The sequence below is a fragment of the Ursus americanus genome, chromosome 27 (assembly GCF_024610735.1).
Source record: "Ursus americanus isolate L20-20 chromosome 27, mUrsAme1.1.p, whole genome shotgun sequence".
In the NCBI taxonomy this organism is placed as follows: Eukaryota; Metazoa; Chordata; class Mammalia; order Carnivora; family Ursidae; genus Ursus; species Ursus americanus.
The window spans coordinates 39,906,730-39,916,027 of NC_142153.1; the positions used below are offsets into that span (position 1 = coordinate 39,906,730).

General features: G+C 40.3%; 1 long non-coding RNA gene across 3 annotated transcripts in view; it reads right to left on the bottom strand.

Moving 5' to 3' along the window:
• The window catches only part of LOC123784514 (uncharacterized), a 127,949-nt gene extending 118,651 nt beyond the window's left edge, over positions 1–9,298 (bottom strand). For all 3 annotated transcript variants that reach the window (XR_015722029.1, XR_015722030.1, XR_015722031.1), the window contains exons 1-2: positions 9,190–9,298; positions 1,660–1,770 (exon numbers count right to left, since the gene is read on the bottom strand). This is a non-coding gene — a long non-coding RNA (uncharacterized LOC123784514). The remainder of the gene's footprint in view (positions 1–1,659; positions 1,771–9,189) is intronic.

The following is a 9,298-nucleotide window of genomic DNA, read 5'->3' on the forward strand; positions in this document are numbered from 1 at the left end:
GAGCTGAGCCAGAAGCAGCCACTTAATCAACTGAGCCACCCAGGCGCCCCTGGCCATAGGAACCTTTTTAAGGATAAGAGTTTTGATCCCATGAAACTAGTGTTTCTCTTTGAAATATACTTTGAGAAATGCTGAATGAAGCATTAATGACTGACAAATTAAAGTATTATCCCTCTCAGAGATACCAGTATCTTAAAGCTCCTGCAAATCAGTACTTTCTGACTTAAAGTACTGGGTCCCTTTAGATGAGAAGTTCAGGCTCTAAGGTAGATGTGATGGAAAATAATTTTGGAAGGGTGTGTCTTATCAAGCCTTTTAAATGAAATCAGGTTAGTAAGTGTCTGTCTACTTTGCTGTCAAGAACTAACAGAAACTTATGGATGGGTTTCTTGGCTCAAGAGCATAGTCCTGATGGGCGCCTGGGTGGCACAGTTGTTAAGTGTCTGCCTTCAGCTCAGGGCGTGATCCCACCGTTCTGGGATCGAGCCCCCCATCAGGCTCCTCTGCTAGGAGCCTGCTTCTTCCTCTCCCACTCCCCCTGCTTGTGTTCCCTCTCTCGCTGGCTGTCTCTGTCAAATAAATAAATAAAATCTTAAAAAAAAAAAGAGTATAGTCCTGAGACTTGGAGGACAGTGAAGGAGGTGTATGGGATAAAGACAGTTACTTCCTAAAACTACTCTGGAGAAAATAACTATCTTTTGGAAGAAGGAGCCCATTTTTCAGTGGCCCAAAAGACATCAGAGGCCTAGGACTCCAATATCCCTTAAGATATTTCAGGAATAAAATGGTCAATATTGATCAGAATTTTAAATACTTAAGCCTTAAACTATACTGTAAACTCCATAAAAAGAGGTTCTAGGATAGAAAAATACAGATTGGGAATACTCTGGAAAGTGGTCTTGCTCTGATTTTAACACAACCATTGATAACAGTCATGTACTCACTCTACTGTCCAGGCTGGACTCCACTGGAAGGAAGTAGTAAGAAGCCTTGCGAATAGACAGTGCTTGGAAGGTGAGTGAGGGTTTAGGTCAGCATGTGTGGGAGCGTGTTTAGCGCAAGTTGGGACAGTTCATCTCCAGGGCCTGACTTCTGCCACTTACAGCAGTTCTCTTCCCAACTCTGCAACACAATTTACACTATCTCTTTTGTCATTTCAGTCACATTACCCCCTCTTATGGCCATTTTCCAGATGCTGAAATATTAAATATTTTAAAATGAACTGCCATGGATCAACGTTAAAACATGCCACTTTTTTTGGTCAACACTGCTATTTTGAAAATCTCTTTCATTAAACATTAATAAACGAGCTACAAATCAATAAAGAGAAATTTCAAATAATCCTATTTCTTCTAGGGATCTATTTTCTGTATTAAAAACAACAAGAACTGGGGGCACCTGGGTGGCACAGCGGTTAAGCGTCTGCCTTCGGCTCAGGGCGTGATCCCGGAGTTACGGGATCGAGCCCCACATCAGGCTCTTCCGCTATGAGTCTGCTTCTCCCTCTCCCACTCCCCCTGCTTGTGTTCCCTCTCTCGCTGGCTGTCTCTCTCTGTCGAATGAATAAATAAAATCTTTAAAAAAATATATAAAATAAAAAAAAAATAAAAACAACAAGAACAGAATACTGCACAGTGAGGAGATGTGGAAAAGGAGTACCGAGAATCCAACATGGCCGTGAATTGGAGGCATCTGACATTTCCATCTTCATCAAGGGGGATTCTGTCAAGTAGCAACTCAAACTCTTCACCAGTAATCTCCACACCAAACCTGAAACAAATAGCAGTTAGCATCGGTCACCCCCCAAGTTCACATCTGGGTCACCCGTACCCACAATACCCGAAGCATATGGCTGCCATTACCGCTTTGTTACTGCTGCAGTCCTCAAGATCAAGAGCACCACGTGAATATCAGAGGTTAATCAGGGTGCTGATCGCTTCAGCTTTCTCAAAGGAGAGATTCTACCACAGAATCCCTTCATCGGTGGTGCAGAGAAATAGAAATACCGGCATGTTGAACTGTGTGTGATTGTCCTCTATAAAAAGTTATTCATTACACTAAAACACTGGTATTGCTTAAACAAGTTAACTCTGAAAGGCCTTTCAATTGGACTGCTTAGCATGAAAGAAAAGGTAGAGAAAAAAAGTGCCTTTCGCAAAACAGCTTCCTAATGCTCTTGCAAAGCATTTCATAATGGCTTTAAAGACATTTTGCATACAAATATTTAAAAAGTGGCAGTGTTTATTCATCAGCAAGAAAGTGTTTTCATCTCTCAAGAACAATCAAAACATAATCCTTGAATTACTGGCATAAATAAGAATGACTTAAGCAATAATAATGAACAAGGCATTCATTCATCATTTTGCAAAGCTGATAAGACCCAGCTGACTTTTGGAAAAAAGGCGGGGGACAGATTTTCTTCTGGCAATGCAATGAAAGAATAACATGAGAAAGGGTTTTTTTCCCCCATTTTCATTAATACTTCCTTGATAATTATAAAACAAAACATATACACCATCAAGAATAACACAACAAACAAAAATGGCGTTTCATAGGCTACAAAGAATTAAGTTATCGCATATATGTATTTCATAAGTACTTTAATGTGAATAGTGCCTCAGAGGCACTATTTGCAGTTGGATGTCCTTTTTTCACTTGCGTAAGATTAGGGGGAAAAGGACAGAATCAATTATTTAATGAGACACATAACACATTCCCTGTTATTCTCTTTTCTTTTTCATTTCCTAGCAATGAAGTTGCCAGTACTAATGAATAAATCTTTGGCATTTTCCTGAGAAGTTAAATCTAATTCTCAGGTTTTATTTGCACTTAAATTCTTAAACTCAGTACTTAAAAAAGAAAATACACAGGTTTTTCCCAGGCATACTGGAAAAAGTACCAGACCCAAAGTCAAGAGAACTGAATCCAGTCTATACCACTATACTGCAATGTAATCATGGCAAAATAATGTGACTGTCAGATTTCAGATTTCCCAACTCTCAAGTGGTCCATAAATTCTCTGTATCTTACTTAGTAGTCACAGGATTATGACAGAATGAAAATAAAAGTGCCTTGAAAAACAAGAGAATATCACAAAAATATTGTGTATTGTGAAAAAAATATTTTATACTGTGTATTATTATTATTGATATAGAGTAAAAATCTTCAAAAAGGGGCTCTTGGGTGGTGCAACCGGGTGAAGCATCTGACTCTTGACTTCAGCTCAGTTTGGGAGATCGAGCCCCACGTGGGGCTCTGTGCTCAGCGGGGGATCTGCTTGAGGTTCTCTCTCCCTTTCCATCTGCACCTCCTGCTCATGCTCTCTCTCTCTCTCCAAGTAAATAAATCTTTAGAAAAATCTTCAAAAAAATATTAGAATATATTGCTTAAACCTAACAGTGACACAAGTAGCCCTTTTCCTCCAGAGGCCTCTGGCAGAGCTGGGGTTCAAATGCTGGTCCAGCTAATCTGAAGCCCAGGCTATCTCCACAATGTCATATTCCACTCAGGAAGAAGCTTAGATAGGAAGGGAAGAGGAAAAAGAAGGTAAACAGGGAGGAAAGGTGGAGTCAAGGGAGCTGCTTGTTTTTTTAAAGATGAATAATACTGACGGGGCAGTATCAAGGCAGAGGCTGGAAACAGAAAAAGAGAGGGAATTACCGATAGATCCTATGAAAGAAAGATCAAGGGGCACCTGGGTGGCACAGTCGGTTGAGCGTCCAACTCTTAGTTTCAGCTCAGGTCATGATCTCAGGGTTGTGAGATCGAACCCCGCATGGGGCTCTGCGCTCAGCACAGAGTCTGTTTCAGAGTCTCTCTCCCTCTCCCTCTGCCCCTCCCACTCGTGCTCTCTCTCTTAAATAAATAAATAAATCTTAAAAAAAAAAAAGACCACAGGTAGACAGGAGAAAGAATACCTTTCGACTGAAATGGGGAAATAAGGAAACCATGGGCTTATAGGATTTGAAATATCAGGAGCTCCTCTTTTCTAATTTTACTATGAAGATGCAAGCCTATTTTACTGAGAGTGGGGCGGGGGAGGAAGGTACGTGAGAGGGCATGTGTTTTGAAGAAACTGAAACAGGTGCGAAATATGCAGAGTGGAGAGGGAGATACAGAGCTGACTGAGAGAACATGGCAGGGAGTGACAGAGAAAGTTGAGAGCCCAGTTGAGGCTGGTGACAATGAATTTATAGTGATATAAATCTATGCAGTACTCTGATTTTCCCAGTAACCTGTTGCAGGTGAAGACAAGATGGACAGGTAGACTTATCCACATTTGGGGATCCACCACACAGATGTGAATAAAAGAAACAAAGCAAGATAGTTTATGATATTGACCAGAAAATGTCTAACGTGGGAGAATAGATTCTAAAAGCTGTGCTTTAGCTCAGAGAAGAGGGGTGGTCAATGAACTAGAACAGATGGAAGACACTAGTCAGAAACAGGCTGAAAGTATGATTTCATAGATGTAGTTATTTTTGGATAGTGACGCACACTTTTGGGAGAGTCAGGTAAACATAAGAGTAAAAACTAATATTTACTGAGAATTTAATATGTTCTCAACACTGTGCTGAGCATTTTATATGCATCGCCCCCATATATTCCCTACTATCAATTAAGTATTATCATTACCAACACTGTTCTGATAGTATCAGTGAGATCTCTGAGGTGCCTAAAGAGGGCAGGAGAGAAATGGTCTGGAAATGATACTGAAGAGTGAGGACAATGAGCTTTTGTGTGTGTGTGTGTGATTTTATTTATATATTTGAGAGAGAGAGAAAGCACAAGCAGGGGGAGAGGGAGAGGGAGAAGCAGGCTCCCTGATGAGTAGGCCCGATGTGGGACTCAATCCCAGGACCCTGGGATCATGACCTGAGCTGAGGGCAGACACTTAACCAATTGAGCCACCCAGGCACCCTGGACAATGAGCTCTTGAAAGGGCTTCTGGGGAAGCAGTATCCTTAGCAGAGAACCAGATTTGGTTAAACCAGATTGCAACATTTTGAAGAAGTCTAGAACATTGTAGAGTTAAGTCCTCCTGGATTGGAACTTCCGCCAGGCATAGTGTGAGGACGTCAGAAGGAGAGGAGTGGGAATTTGGAACAGGGAAGAAGCCCAGATAAACATTAGCATCAGAGAACACTGAGAGGGTACATAGGTGAGACAGTTGAGGGGTTTGCATCATGGGTAGTGTAACAAGGAAAAGGGGTGTGAGGCTACATGGATTCAGACTCTTCTAAACCTTCAAACATAACCATCCAGCCCCTATTGTTTTTTTTTAAGATTTTATTTTTAAGTAACCTCTACACCAAATGTGGGGCTTGAACTCACAACCCTGAGAGTAAGAATCACATGCTCCTCTGACTGAGCTGGCCAGGCACCCTCAATTTCCCTATTTTCATTTCATCACTCATTCTGTCCCTACAGGCAATGGGTAAGTAGCTTAAGTTCTCAGACTGTAGTAGTAGCCAATATTTATTGACCACTTATTACATGTCAGATGTTACATGTATTAATTTCTTTAGTTCTAATATTATTATCATCTCCACTGTACAGCAAAACCTTACATTGCTAGTATCTGACAGAGCTTGAACTTGAACCCTGCTGATTCTGGAGCCCTAAAGCTGGCCATTCTGGTATTCTTACTTTTTCAATAGGGCTGTCATTTCTCTCCCTACAACTGTCTTTCCTACACTGTACACTTTCTCTAGCAGAAAAAGGTCCCTCCACAATCCTTCCAGAGAAACTTGAATGGTAATGTATGATAAGATTATGGTGTCAATACATCCATAGCTAACCTTTAGCACTATACTCTGTAAGTGGATCTTGAAATAAGGACAGTTCATCTTGGACTTTATCTAAGAGAACTTACATTCTTAAGTACCCCAAAGACCTCCTTTACTTAGAAGGTGGTCTTGGGGAACCTGGGTGGCTCAGTCAGTTAAGTATCTGACTTCTGGTTTCAGCTCAGGTCATGATCTCAGGGTTGTGGGACTGAGACCCAAATCTGACTCTGCGCTCAGCACGGAGTCTGCTGGAGATTATCTCCCTCTCTTCTTCTTCTCCCTCCTCTGTTCTCCCCCTGCTCCCACATGTGTGCCCATGAACTCTCTCTAAAACAAATAAATAAAATATTTAAAAAAAGAAGGTAGTCTTGGGCGCCTAGGTGGCTCAGTTGGTTGGGCTCGGGTCATGATCCTGGGGTCCTGGGATTGAGTCCTGCATTGGGCTCCCTGCTCAGCAGGGGTCTGCTTCTCCCTGTGCTCCTTCCTCCAGCTTGTGCTCTCTCTGTCTGCTGTCTCTCTCTCAAATAAATTAATTTTTTTAAAAAAAGAAGGTAGTCTTAAGACATACAGCCCAAAGATAGTATTTTAATACCAATATACTGTATTTAAAAAAATCTTCTGTCACACAGTAACTTCATTCTGTCCTTAGGGTAGAAAACTAGTCTCTTTCTCCCTGAGGACAAAAAACAACTGTCAGGTTTATTACTTTCAATTCCATAACAGACAATATCTCAGGTATTTTTTAAAAAATTTTTATTTATTTATTTCACAGAGAGAGAGACAGCCAGCAAGAGAGGGAACACAAGCAGGGGGAGTGGGAGAGGAAGCAGGCTCCCAGCGGAGGAGCCTGATGCGGTGCTTGATCCCAGAACACTGGGATCACGCCCTGAGCCAAAGGCAGATGCTTAACGACTGAGCCACCCAGGCGCCCCTATCTCAGGTATTTTTTAGCTCCATGTATTTTTCTGTATATAATAAATAAACAAGCAAAGTGGCTTTCACACATATAAAGTAAGCAGAAATCCCATTAAAGAAATTCCCCTTTTCTATTACTGGTTTTAAAATATCAAAGCACAGTATTTGTATACAGAGTGCAAGGAGTAATAAAAAATAAAAACCCAGGGGCGCCTGGGTGGCACAGCGGTTAAGCGTCTGCCTTCGGCTCAGGGCGTGATCCCGGCATTATGGGATCGAGCCCCACATCAGGCTCTTCCGCTATGAGCCTGCTTCTTCCTCTCCCACTCCCCCTGCTTGTGTTCCCTCTCTCGCTGGCTGTCTCTATCTCTGTCAAATAAAATAAATAAATAAATAAATAAATAAATAAATAAATAAATAAATAAATAAATAAAATAAAAACCCAGCAAAGAAACAAGCCATAGTTGGATTATATTTTAATATTGATTTAGCAATCAGATTTTGCTTTTAATGGGTGATATTTTCAAAAAACCTAAAAGGCTTAAATAAAAAAGATGTGGTAAAAAGCCTCACATTAAATGAAGGTCTTTTATTTACTCAAACAGGTAACTACAATGAGAAGGCTTAAAGTTGAAGTGTTTATATATCTTTGAGCTCTTCACTAAGGACTCGGTAAATGGCATTCTTCAGAAACAAACAAAAATTCAACGTATATTAGCTAAATATGTTTCAAAATAGAGATAATACTATGTCTCCTATAATAAATTTGGGTTTGTTTCATTGTATTTTAGCATTAATTCTTCAGCCAAATCCCTGGATATAGGACCATATGTTTTCCTGATCAATCTATGTTGAATTGGATACTTTGATTATTTAATGTGCTATTAATATTTAAAATTCAAAAAGTATTTAAGGATGATCTCTTTTCTCTAAAGAAGTATTTGGGGCTTGTTTTAAGACTTTAATTTCTTATATTAAGCTTTTTTTCCAACATGACCACTTTGTTTTTTAAATATAAACAAGGATATACAGTGCAGGAAAAAAACTATTTTTCATCACCACTCTTCCCTTAATTATTGTAGAAATCTTCACTACTATGCTCTCTCAGAGAACATCTGGGTACTCTTATGAAATAAATTCTCAGGCTCTGAAAAAAGTATTTTCTGCCTTTATTGCAAAATGGGGAAATAATTTAAGCTAATGTTTTAGGACTATGCTTTTCTAACATTACTAGATGTTAAAACAACAGCACAGTATCAAACACTGATCAAACCCAGGGTGATGGAAAACCACTAACCCAGATCACATATGCCAGATCTCTTGGCATATGACAAACCTGTTCTGAGTAATATGTCTTGTCTTTTCTCTCTCCTGTGTGCCAAAGTCAGGCAGAAATTACCCTAGGAGATCCAAGGCTTGGGTCTGAAGGGTCCCAAAGGGGCCAGGTGGAACCAAGCCTGAGAAGGGAGAATTACTAGCATAACTCTGGTACAATGAACCACAAAGTAGTCCAGAGTCACTTCACACTCCCAGGGACCTGCCAGCTGCCTCTCGGACCACATCACCTTGAAATAAATATATATATGTCTATATATATTTATAGATATAGATACATAGAGAGATAAGGATATACACGTACACACATACACATGTATGTGTATGTGTTTATATATACAGGGCATCTTCGTTGTTGTTTTATTTATTTTTTAGTTACCCTTAAAAAGAGAAGGATATTTGATATTATAGCTTAGTCCTTTTCTTACTTTTACCAAAATGAACACAAGCAAAGGGCTTTGAATAATTGCTTTTTTTTTTTTTTTTAAGACTCTCTTAGCTATGGGTAATAAAGTGGGAAATCCTGGGTTTGAGCCGTCACTTCTGCCACTTACTAGATGTAAAACTTTGGCAAGTGTCTTAAGCTCTCACAGATTGTTTCTTCATCTGTAAAACCAGCAAGATAATCACACTTAACCTACCAAACTACAGGATAATTTCTAGGGTCGAACTGCTTAATAAACATATGAACTACTACATATAAATTCTAAGGCAGTCTCTTGATATCAGACATTAGTTAATATTAACAACACAACTGGGTCAAGTTTGCATTCACTTAAACATTAACTGAAAGAAAAGTGGGTGTCTAGCTAGCTTCCTCACACTCCCTTTGCATTCTTTGTTCCTTCAGACAAGGGAAACTCAGTTTCTGCAGAAAATGATTTAATTTCAGTTAGTGGGAAACAAAGTAATTAGACAATGAATAATAGCCCAGACAGGATACTGCTGAAGATTTGTGCAAAACGGGTTTGATGCTGAGCAGGTGTTCTCCCTAGATTGCCTAGCTGAGGTTGACTGACCTTGGGAACTACGGCTTGTTCCCAGGCGGGTGAGCCTTACGACCACTGGCTTTTCGAGATTTGGAAGGACCCATGAGATCTTGTGGGAGGAGGGTAGGGGGCTTTTCCAAGCATTGAGGTTGAGATCTTACCTCGAAAAATTCTTGTTACTGCACACAGGTCCCCTCCCTAACTCGGGGTAGAAGACGCCAGCAGCCGCCTGAGGTGCCTGGGGATTGTGAGCCGCACAGACCTCTGGGA